Source organism: Balaenoptera borealis, assembly GCF_965194805.1.
Source record: "Balaenoptera borealis genome assembly, chromosome: 3".
NCBI lineage: Eukaryota > Metazoa > Chordata > Mammalia > Artiodactyla > Balaenopteridae > Balaenoptera > Balaenoptera borealis.
This window is the reverse complement of record NC_138866.1, coordinates 119446771-119459881: the sequence shown is the minus strand read 5'-3', so window position 1 is coordinate 119459881 and position 13111 is coordinate 119446771. Positions and strand designations below refer to the sequence as shown.

The 13111-nt window shown below is 34.4% G+C and overlaps 1 protein-coding gene across 13 annotated transcripts in view; it reads left to right on the top strand.

The window, feature by feature from the left end:
- MYO9A (myosin IXA) overlaps positions 1-13111 on the top strand; it is a 277041-nt gene that overhangs the window by 253407 nt on the left and 10523 nt on the right. The gene's annotated exons all lie outside the window — the stretch shown is intronic.

Genomic DNA, 13111 nt, shown 5'->3' with positions numbered 1-13111 from the left:
ATGCCTCAGTTTTCTCATGTATAAACTGGAGTTAATAGTACCAGACTCACAGGATTAAATGAGTTTATACTTGTAAAGCCATAGAAAAGGACTTGATACACTGAGATATGTATATATTTACATACATATATATATACATATGTGTATATCAATAAAACACTTGATATATAAATTCAGAACTGCCTCATCTGTGAATATTAATCCCAAAATCCCAAGTTAAAATATTAGCAAGCATTAGCTCAGTGGCCCATAAATATAAACTTTGACTAAGTGTGATTTAACCCAGGAATGCAAGAATGATTCAGTTAGCATAATTTACCATGTTAATTGATCTGTAGGAAAAAAATCATATAATCCTCATAGATATTTAAGAGGCATTTGATATAATTATACAGGTATTTTTTTTAATTCTTATTAAAATAGGGATATATCTATAATTCCTTAGCATGATAAAATATATCTATTTTATCCCCCAAACCAGTATCTTGCTTAATGGAGAAACATTGGAAGCTTTCTAATTAAAACTGGGAAAAGGCAAGAATGTCCATTATCCTCACTGTTATTTGACCTGGATCTGGAGGTACTATCTAATGCAATTAGGTAATAAAAAGGAATCAGAGGTATAAAACTTAGAAGAAGAGGTAAAATTATCACTTTTCATTATGATTGTATATATGCAAAACTCAAGAAAATCAACCAAAAAGTAATTAAAATTATAGGGTATCTGAGTACAATTGATAACTTTGATATATACTACCCGTTGGATGATATAATGGAGGAAAAATGCCCATTTTTCTTAGCACACACATGCACTCAAAACAGCAACATAAAATACCAAAGAATATACTTAATGAAGAAATGTAGAACAAGAAATGTGGAAGATTTATACAGAGAGAGTCTTAAACCCCAAGAATTACAAAAGAAGATTTGAACAAATAAATGCATTTGGAAAGGAAGACTGAATATATAAAAATGTTAGTTCTTCCTAAATTCATCTATTCATTTATTGTTCTAACACCCAACAGGATGGAGAGAGGATCTGTTGAGACTCACCTAAACTTTCAGACGCATAAGACTACCGTGAGCTACACTTGGCATCAGAATCACATAGAAGAATATGGGACAGGAAGCACAGCATGCCAGCAGACAACATAGGTCTTCCTTTTATGCCAGAGTCGTCGTAGCAAGCCATGCTGCCACGCCACCATCAGGGTGTTGGTTATATCTTTAGTCTCCCAAGTCACAGCTCAAGTGCAAGGAAAAAGAGGTCCACATTTAGTGGTTGCAGATCTGTTCTGCCTTAGAAGTTTCATGCCTCCGCAGGAGTCAGTATCTCTCATAAAATTCTAGACGTAGTTTCCAGGGTCCCTGCAAGGGATATGTCTAATTACAGCAGATTCCACACTCAAAGAGTCTAAATATATAGGTTCCAGCCAGATATTTATAATTTATCATTCCTTCTTCAGATGCCAATCAGGGTAATTTTTGCCAGAAGCAGTGTTATCTAGTAACATCATTTACATGCTACCTTTATCAGGTTTCCAGGGTGCTGAGCTAGAACATGGACCAAAGATCAAATTCTCATAGACAAGGAAAGAGTTTTGTAACATTTTACCTACAGATGTGATGTCAATAAAAACAACAAAAGAATATTTGGGGGGACCTTGACAAGATGCTACTAAAATTCATAATAAGAAAATAAGGAAGCAGGAAAACTAAGAAAATCCTTAAAAAAGAAAAAGAAAGGATCATAAACATTAAAGTGAGTGGCATTTCAGAGGTATACTATTCAATAAATGGTGAAGGAAAAAAGGATAGTCATGTGGAGAAAAAACAAGAAAAATGTTGATCTAAATAAATCAAAGACTAAAAATTTAATAAAAGTGCTAGGAGTATAGTCATCTCTCAGTATCCACAGGGAATACTGTGATAGGAGTTTCAGAACCCCCACCCCCACAGATACCAAATTTCTAGGATGCTCAAGTTCATTATGTAAAATGGCATAGGGCTTCCCTGGTGGCCCAGTGGTTAAGAATCGGCCTGCCAGTGCAGGGGACACGGGTTCGAGCCCTGGTCCGGGAAGATCCCACATGCCGCGGAGCAACTAAGCCCATGCACCACAACTACTGAGCCTGAGCTCTAGCGCCCATGAGCCACAGCTACTGAGCCCGTGTGCCACAACTACTGAAGCCCGCATGCCTAGAGCCTGTGCTCTGCAACAAGAGAAGCCACTGCAATGAGAAGCCTGTGCACCACAACGAAGAGTAGCCCCCGCTTGTGGCAACTAGAGAAAGCCCACGCAGCAATGAAGACCCAACGCAGGCAAAAATAAACAAACAAATAAAGTTCCTGTTTAAAAAAAAATGGCATAGTATTTGCATATAACCTACACACATCCTCCCATTATACTTTTTTTTTTAATTAATTTATTTATGGCTGTGTTGGGTCTTCATTTCTGTGCGAGGGCTTTCTCTAGTTGTGGCAAGTGGGGGCCACTCTTCATCGCGGTGCGCGGGCCTCTCATTATCGCGGCCTCTCTTGTTGCGGAGCACAGGCTCCAGACGCGCAGGCTCAGTAATTGTGGCTCACGGGCCTAGTTGCTCCGCGGCATGTGGGATCTTCCCAGACCAGGGCTCGAACCCGTGTCCCCTGCATTGGCAGGCAGATTCTCAACCACTGTGCCACCAGGGAAGCCCTATACTTTATTTTTTATTTGAAGTATAATTGATTTACAATATTCAAGTGTACAGTATACTGATTTGATATTTTTATACATTACAAAATGATCACCACGATAAGTCTAGTTACCATCTGTCACCATAGAAAGTTATTACAATATTATTGACTATGTTCCCTATGCTGTACATTACATCCACATGACTTATTTACTTTATAACTGGAAGTTTGTACCTTTTAATCTCCCTCACCTATTTAGCTCATCCCCCTACCCCCTTCCTCTTTGGCAACCACCAGTTCTTTGCATCTGTTAATCACTTTCTGTTTTGTTATGTTTGTTTTTTTAGATTCCACATATAAGCGAAATCATGCATTACTTGTCTTTCTGTGTTTGACTTATTTCACATAGCATAATCTAGGTCCATCCATGTTGTTGCTAATGACAGGATTTCATTCTTTTTTATGATTGAGTAATATTCCATTGTGTCTGTGTGTATGTGTGTATACGCATACATATTTGTACTTCATTTTCTTTATCCATTCATCTATCGATACTTAGGTTGCTTTCATATGTGGGCTATTGTAAATAATGCTGCAGTGAACATAGAGGTGTATATATCTTTTCAAATTAGTGTTTTTGTTTTATCTGGATAAATATCCAGGAGTGGAATTGCTAGATCATATGGTAGTTCTATTTTTAATTTTTTGAGGATCCTTCATGAAATCTTCCATGTACCAATTTACATTCCCACCAACAGTGCACAAGGGTTCCCTTTTCTCCACATCCTCATCAACACTTACATGCTATCTTTTTGATAATAGCCATTCTGACAGGTGTGAGTTGATATCTCATTGTGGTTTTGATTTGCATTTCCTTGATGATAGTGATGTTGAACATCTTTTCATGTGTCTGTTGGCCATCTGTATCTTGTCTTTGGAAAAATGTCTATTGAGGTGCTCTGCTCATTTTTTAATTAGGTTTTTTGTCATTTTGAAGTTGAGTTGTATGAGTTCTTTGGATATTTTTGGATATTAACCCCTTGTTAGATATATCATTTGCAAATATCTTTTCCTCTTCAGTAGGCTGCCTTTACATTTTGTTTATAACTTCCTTCACTGTGCAGAAGCTTTTTAGTTTGATGTAGTCCCATTTGTTATTTTTGCTTTTTTTTCACTTGACTAAGGAGACATATCTAAAAAAATATTGCTAACACCAATGTCAAAGAGCATACTGCCTGTGTTTTCTTCTAGGAGTTTTATGGTTTCAGGTCTTACATTTAAGTCTTTAATGCATTTTGTGTTTATTTTTGTATACGGTATGAGAAAGTAACCCAGTTTGATTCTTTTGCATGTAGCTGTTCAGTTGTCCCAACACCATTTGTTGAAGAAGCTGTCTTTTCCCCTTGTATATTTTTGCCTCCTTTGTTGTAGATTAATTAACCATATAAGCATGGGTTTATTTCTGGACACTCTGGTTTCTGTTCCAGTGATCTATGTGTCTGTTTTTGTTCCAGTACCATACTGTTTTGATTACTGTAGCTTTGCAGTATATTTTGAAATCAGGGAGTTCTGATACCTCTAGTTTTGTTCTTTCTCAAGATTGGTTTGGCTATTTGGAGTCTTCTGTGTTTCCATACACATTTTGGAATTATTTGTTCTGGTTCTGTGAAAAATGCCATTGGTGTTTTGATAGGGATTACATTTAATCTGTAGATTGCCTTGGGTAGTATTTGTGATTTTAACAGTATTAATTCTTCCAATCCATGAGCATGGTATATCTTTCCATTTGTTTGTGTCATCTTCAGTTTCTTTCATTGGTGTCTTTTAGTTTTCCAAGTACAGGTCTTTTATCTCCTTGGTTAGATTTATTCCTAGGTATTTTCTTCTTTTTGATGCAGTTGTAAATGGAATTGTTTTCTTATTTCCTCTTTCTGATAGTTCATTGTTAGTGTATAGAAACGCATCAGATTTCTGTATATTAATTTTGTATCCTGAAACTTTAGTCAATTAATTTATTCTCATATTTTTTGAGTGGTATCTTTAGGATTTTTTTATATGTATGGTATCATGTCATCTGCAAACAGTGACAGTTTTACTTCCTCCTTTGCAATTTGTATTCCTTTTATTTTTCTTGTCTGATTACTGTGGCTAGGACTTCCAATACTATGTTAAGTAAAAGTGATGAGAGTGGGCATATTTGTCTTGTTTCTGATCTTAGAGGAAATGCTTTCAGCTTTTCACCATTGAGTGTGATGTTAGGTTTGTCATATATGGCCTTTATTATGTTGAGGTTTGTTCTCTCTATACCCACTTTGTTGAGAGTTTTTATCATAAATGGATGTTGAATTCTGTCAAAGCTTTTTCTGCATCTGTTGAGATGATCATAATTTTTATTCTTCAGTTTGTTAATGTGGTGTAATCACATTGATTGATTTGTGGGTATTGAACCATCCTTGCATCCCTGGGATAAATCCTACTTGATCATGGTATGATCCTTATAATGTATTGTTGAATTTGGTTTGCTAGCGTTTTGTTAAGGACTTTTATGTCTGTGTTCATCAGTGACATTGGCCTGTAATTATCTTTTTTTGTGGTGTCTTTGGTTTTGACATCAGGGTGATGCTGACCTCATAGAAAGAGTTCAGAAGCATTTCTTCCTCTTCAGTTTTTGGGAATAGTTTGAGAAGGATAGGTGTCCTGCCTACTTTAAATCATTCCTAGATTACTTACCATACCTAATTCAATGTAAATACTATGTAAATAGTTGTTAGTGCATGGTGGCAAATTCAAGTTTTGTTTTTTGAAATTTTAGGGAAATTTTTTTCAAATATTTTCATTCTGCAGTTGGTTGAATCCAAGAATGCAGAACCTGCAGATACGGAGGGATGTCTTACAGCTCAGGCAACCTAGCTTTGCAGAGCTGTTTACTGCCCTGTATCCTGCAGGCACAAAAGCATTCCACCTCTTCACCTTCATATTGCCAAAACATCCAAGAAGAAGTTTACTTCAGCTGAAAGGGCAATTATGGAAGAGCCCAAGAGGAGATGAAGAAGGTTATCAGATACACCTTTTCTACAAAAATTGAAGCCAATACATAACAGGAGGCAGAAAAGGATAAATCTTTAGGGAAAAAAAATAGGAACAAAAGGGGAAAGGGGAGCAAAAGGAAAACAGACTGAAGTAGCTAACAAAGAAACTAAAAACACCTTAAGATAACAGAGAAACTGAAGCCAAGTGTGATTAAGTTAATATATAATTTATCAAGTCAGTGGGCCCTGTATTGTACTTCTTGTACAATCCAGTAGAATTTTTTTAATCAGTTTTTTAAATGTGACTTTTTTAGAGCTCTAAAAACATGTGTTTTGGTTTTTTCTTTTCCTCCTAGTATATATATTGAGATTATATACATTGAGATATAGTTGACATATAACATTGTGTAAATTTAAGGTGTACAATGTGATGATTTTATATATATATATATATGTATATATAATGAAATGATTACCACAGTAAGGTTAGTTAACACATCCATTACTTCATCTAGTTACTTATTTCTCTTTTTTTTTTTTGGTGGTAACAACATTTAAGATCTACTCTCTTAGCAACTTTTAAGCATATAATACAGTATTGTTAACTACAGTCAGTATGCTGTACATTACATCCCCAGAATTTATTCATCTTGTGACTGGAAATTTGTACCGTTTGACCACTATCACCCATTTCCCCCACACCCCAGCCCCTGGCAACCACCGATCTACTCTCTGTTTCTATGAGTTCAGTTACAAATATGTTTTTTAAGAAGAAGGGAATTCCACCTTCTCCCATTTTGAAAGGGTGAAATCAGTGCTAGTTTATTTTTCTTTACAAAGTGAAAATAGTTAACTCCTCAAAAGCATAGTAATGTCTTAAATTGCTCCTTGATTGGCTCTCTGTCGTAACTGTGTTATCTGTGATGTCTTTGGTAGTGGTAATCCAGCTTTTCCTAGTAACTTTGTTAATGAGAGGTTGGAAATTTGAATATTGTGTATGATATTAAATCGTGGATAAGTGGGACTTTAGACCTAACACTCACCGACATTTGAAAATAATTGTAGTTGAAATCTCGATTTTAGGAATAATTTGTCTCGAGTTTAAGCTGGAAAGTCACTGGCATAACTGTTCAGAAAAGGATTACAATATGGCTTTATAGGTTTTTCAGTACTTACATTAACAATTGGGTACACATTGTTCATAAACTATGTGATCAATCAAAACCAATAAAATCCCTATTATGATAGAAAAATATACTGTGATCTTGGAGTAGGGGAGGTTTTTCTATTATATAAAACCATTAAAAGAAAAGTTGATAGGTTCATTGGCATAGTTATCAAGTATTAATGCATGACAAATATGACCATAAGCAAGGCAAAAGGGAAATGATACATGGTAAGAAAATATTTACAACTCATATCACAAAGTCTGATTTTCCCTGGTTAATGAGGAGAAGCCCCTACAAATAAATAGGAGAAAGACCTAGTGGAAAATGAACGAAGGATACTACAAACCACTTCTCAAAGTGTTAACTGCTAACTCTTTCCAGGAAGTCCACAAGGTCAAATATTTTTATCATAATGTGAAGAAAATATTTGCCTTTTTCACTCTGTTGACTTTTGCAGTGATGGTAGAAAAACAATTATGGATAAAACCACTGAAAGAGAATATATAGTGAATGTTGCTATAAAAAAAGAAATCCCATTTAAAAAAACTAAATTATGCTTACTATGGAAAAGTATGGAGAATAAAGGATATTATTCCACTCAGGAAATACCTTGATATATTTGCAGATTTTATTTTTTTTTAATTAATTAACTTATTTATTTATGGCTGTGTTGGGTCTTCGTTTCTGTGCGAGGGCTTTCTCTAGTTGTGGCAAGCGGGGGCCACTCCTCATCGCGGTGCGCGGGCCTCTCACTATCGCAGCCTCCCCTGCTGCAGAGCACAGGCTCCAGACGCACAGGCTCAGTAATTGTGGCTCACGGGCCCAGTTGCTCCGCGGCATGTGGGATCCTCCCGGCCCACGGCTCGAACCCGTGTCCCCTGCATTGGCAGGCAGACTCTCAACCACTGCGCCACCAGGGAAGCCCTGCAGATTTTAAAAGAACCGATGATGTACCAGTTTATGTCCAGTTTTTAACACAGTATTAACATTTTCCCATGTTTCTAAAAGCTCTATGTAATTAATTTTAAAATTTACTTTCTCTGACCTTGTAAGAGAACTCTGGGCTGTAGGGGTTCCAGCTTTTCCTTAATCTTTGTTTAATGCTATCTTAAGAGAGATCAGACCTGTGGAGTTTGATTTTCTTCAGCTCTGTTAAGTAATTCTTAGCTAACCCGTAGTGAAGTACTTTAGGTGGCCAGGTGATGGTATGAATGCCGAACAAAGGCAGCTCTTCTATTGAATACTGGGAAGTGAATACTAGGAGTAAGCTCAGATTTTTCCAGCTCCCTGAGGCTTTTATATCACATTAAGTTTTAGTTGTTCATTTGGCTTCATTAAAATAGTCAAAATGATATGTAATGAGAAGCTGCCTTGGAATTTATAATGTAATTCTGACCAGTCATAATGGACTTTAACACTGTGTTGATACCAACTCCAAACCCTGTTCTCTGCATCCATCCCACAATGCTATCTTTTCCGTAGTCATCCTCTATTAAATTTGCAGACTGACAGTTTGTTTTGAGGGCCTTTTTCTTAACATATTCTTTACTTCTTGCTCTCAGAACTAAAAGTGGAATAGCAGTCTTGTCACCCTCTTACTATTCATCCTGTTGCATGTTTTAGAGGGCATGAGCTTGGAAGAGTCAGTCTGAATGCCCTTAGAAGTACCTTCTACTTTCACCTTACCATTTGGGCTAGCTCAGCAGTTTCGGTTTCTGAGACAGCATGTCTTCCTTTCTTCTTCCCAAAATCAACTCAGAAATCTGTCAGTTTATTGTCCCATTCTATTCAAAAGATAGTAGTATATTTGCATTAATAGTTAACTTTGAAGAGGAGCTCTTAACTTGTTGAGAAATACAACACATTAAAAAAAAAGCACAGAAACATACATCTGCATCTTAATGAATTATGAAGTAAACATCCACATACCAACCTCAGGTCAAGAAATAGAACATTGCCAGCACCCCCAGAAGCTCTTCTCTTTCTCTTTCCAATTGCAGTCCTTTCTCTCCCCCAAAGGTAAGCAATAACTTGAGTTTTATGTTAATCACTTACTCTGTTTTCTTTCTTGGTTTCCCACTAAAGTATGTATCCCTGAGCACTATAGTTTTGTCTGTTTTTGAGCTTTATATAAATGGAATCATATAATAGGTATTATTTTATATCTGACTTATTTCACTCAACCTTATGTGTGTAAGGCTTATCCATATTATTGTGTTTCATTGTAGCTCATATATGTTACTATATAGTATTCCAGTGTATATGTATACCACAGTTTATGCATTCTAGCATTGATGGACATTTGGCTTGTGTTTGGGGAGTTATGAATAATGCTGCTATGAACATTCTGATACATGTAGTTTGGATGGACACATGGATGTATTTTTGTGGGGGTTATATAGGAGTGGAATTACTGAGTCACAGGATATATATATCTTCAACCTGAGTACATAATACCAAACTTTTTTTCCAAAATGGTTGTACTTTACTAGCAGTGTATGAGAGTTCCCAATTGCTCCACTTCCTCCCCAGCACTTATATTGCTAGATTCCTTAATTTTAACCATTTTAGTGGATGTATCTTTGGGGTCTTATTTTAAATTTCTGTGTTGTGACTCTAATGTGCTTAAGCACCTTTTCATAAGTATGTTGGCAGTTTGGATATGCTCTTTTGTGAAGGACCTGTTCAGAACTCTTGCCCATTTATCTAATTGGGTTGTCTGTCTTTCTCTCATCTGTAGGAGTTCTTTATGAATTCTGGATACATACCCTTTATTGGTTACTTCTGTTGCAGCTTTCTTCTTCCAGTCTTAAAGGTGTCTTGATGAACAGGATGTTCTTAATTGTAATGTAGGCTAACTTACCAGTCTTTTCCTTTAGACTAGTACTTTTAGGGTCATGTTTAAGAAGTTTTTTACTACCTGAAGTTATGAAGATAATCTTTATTATCTTCTAAAAGCTTTATTGTTTTGCCTTTCATATTTAGATATATAATCCACCTGGAAACAATTTTTGTATGTGGTATAGTGTAGGGAGTGGTCTTTATGTTTCCACATGGATATCCAGTTTTTCCAGCACTGTTTATTTAAAAAAGCATCCTTTCCATACTGCTCTGAAGTTCCCCGTTTGTGATAAATCAAGAGTCTATATATGTGTGGCTCTCTTTCTAGGCTCTCTATTTTGACTATCTTTGTACCAGCACCACTGTTTTAATTACTATAGCTTTCTAAAAATATCTGCTAGAACAAGTCATCCTACCTCCTTCTTCAATAGTGTTTTGACTATTCTTGGCTCTGTATACAGTATTGCCATATAAATTATAGAATCAGCTTCACAAAAATTGTCTTGGGATTTTTATTGAGATTGCATTGAATTTAGGGATCACTTTAGGGAGAATTGATATTTTTACAATATTGATTGTTCCCATCCGTGAACATGATATATCTCTCCATTCATGTAGATCATTAATTCCTCTCAAAATTGTTTTATAGTTTTGTACATAGATATCTTACACATCTTTTGAATTATTTGAATTGTTACTAGGATTTTAATAATTTTAATACAATTATAAATGTTATTTTAAAATTTTTATATTCTGTTTGTTGCTTGTTAAATAAAAATACAATTGATTTTGGTATTTTTCCACTTATTCTAACAATTTTTCTGTGCATTCCTTTGGATTTCCTACCTCTACAGTCATATTGTTCATGAATAATGATAGTTTCATTTGTTCTTTCATAATCCTTCTGTCTTTTATTTCTTTTTCTTACGCTAGCTAGAACCTTCAATGCTATGTTGAAAGGAAGTGGTGATAGGGATCATTCTTGGCATGTTCCCAGTCTCAAAGGGAAAGCTTTCAGCCTTTTACCACTAAGTATGATGTTTGCTATAGAATTTTTATAGATGCTTGATGAGATTAAATATGTTCCCTTCTATTCCTGGTTTTCTAAGAGTTGTAATTGTGATTTAATATTGAATTTTATGAAATGCCTTTACTGCATGTATTGAGGTGTGCATGAGACTTTTAAATTTTATTGTTATGATATTTTACGAGTGAATTTCTGAATGTTAAATCATTATACTAGTGCAATAAATCCAACTTAGTCATGATGTAATATTCTCCTTATATATTGCTTGATTTGATTTATAGTATGTTGTTTAGAATTTTTACACCCCAGTTTATGACTAAAATTGTCCTATAATAGACTTTCCTTTTAATGTCCTTATGTTTTGGTATCAAGCTTATGCTGACCTCTAAGAATGAGTTGGAGAGTAGCCCTTATTTTTAATTCTGTGGAAGAATTTGTGTGTTATTTCATCTTGTTTACTAGTGAAACCATGTAGGCTTCCAGTTTTCTCTCTGTAAAGGTTTTATTTATAGATTCAGTTTATAAGATTAATCACATTTTTTATTTTTTGACAGTATTAATTACTTGGATTTTTGTAGAAATTTCTCCACTTTGTATAAAATTTCAGATTTATTGACATAAAGTTGTTCATAGTAGCCTCTTATCCTTTTCATGTCTACTAGATTTTTAGTGATGTCCCCTTTTCATTCCCGCCTTTGGTTATTCGTAAATTCTTTTTCTCTTACCAATTTTGCCAGAGTTTAAAATCTTTTATTAGTCTTTTCGAAGAGCTACATTTTGGCTTTGGTCCTCTTTTTTTTAATGTTTATTTACTGTTTATTTTCTTTTTTCTCCTTGGGTTTATTTTGTTGTTCTTTATCTAGTTTCCTGAAATAGATACTTATTATCTCTTTAATTTTTAACCTTTCTTTTTTTCTAATATATATATATATATAAGGCTATAACTTTAATATAGGCAGAGTTAAACTATATCCCATAGATTTTGATATTACTGTTTAGTTCAAAGAATTTTAAAATTTTCATTGTGATTTCTTCTTTGGCTGGGCTACGGGTGTTTTAGAAGTCTTCTTTCTTCTTGTTTTTATTTTATTCAAGTATATTTGATTTACAGTGTGTTAATTTCTGCTGTACAGCAAAGTGACTCATTTATACATATATATACATTCTTTTCATATTCTTTTCCATTATGGTTTATCACAGGATATTGAATATAGTTCCCTGTGCTATACAGTAGGACCTTGTTGTTTATCCATTCTATATATAATATTGATAGTTAGCATCTGCTAATCCAAAACTCCCAATCCATCCCTCCCCCATGCCCCCTCCCCTTGGCAACCACAAGTCTGTTCTCTATGTCTGTGAGTCTGTTTCTGTTTCATAGATAAGTTCATTTGTGTCATATTTTAGATTCCACATATAAGTGATATCATATGGTATTTGTCTTTCTCTTTCTGACTTACTTCACTTAGTATGATAATCTCTAGGTCCATCCATGTTGCTGCAAATGTCATTATTTCATATATGTACCATATCTTCTTTATTCATAGAAGTCTATTTCTTAAATTCTGCATACATAGGGATTTTTAGTTTTCTCTTTGTAACTGCACTATCAGAAAACTTATTTTAAATTAATTTAAAGGTCAGATAAACTATTTGAACCCTTGGAAATGTATTGTCTTGCTGTATGTGCTTTAAAATAATGAGTATTCTGTAGTTAGATCATGAATTCTATGTATGTCTATTATATCACTTATGTTTATTAAGTTGTTCAGTTCTATGACTTTACTGATTGGTGTGTACACACTTGTTTTCTCTGTGCTGACATGGTAAGTCTTTTATGCCAATCTTTTTACTTTCAGCCTTTCTGAATTCTGAATGTTTTATATGCATGCTTTGTAAACTTAATATAGTTGGGTTTTCTTTTTTTTAATACAGTCTGATAATCTTCAGATTTTAACTAGAGCATTTAATCTACTTAATTTAATGTAATCACTGATATATTTGGATTTAAATCTACTATTTTATTTTGTGCTTTTAATTTTTCTTACCTGACATATGTTTCTTTTCTTTCTTGCTTTTTTTGGTTCATTCTTGCCTTTTTCTTTTGGCTACTTTCTATTATTCCATTTTTTTCCTTTGTTAGTTTTGAAGTTTTGTACTTTTTTACTCTTCTTTTAGTAGTCAACCTAAAGATTACAACATAAATTTGTGGTTTATCAAAGTCTGTTAATTGGTACTTTTATTTTTTTCCCAGATAATGCAAGGACTTTAATATGCTTTAGCTATTATATGATGTAGTTGATGTTGTTGTTATGTTTTTAATTACCTGTGTATTTTAAATTCAACACATTATTCTTATGTTTTATGCA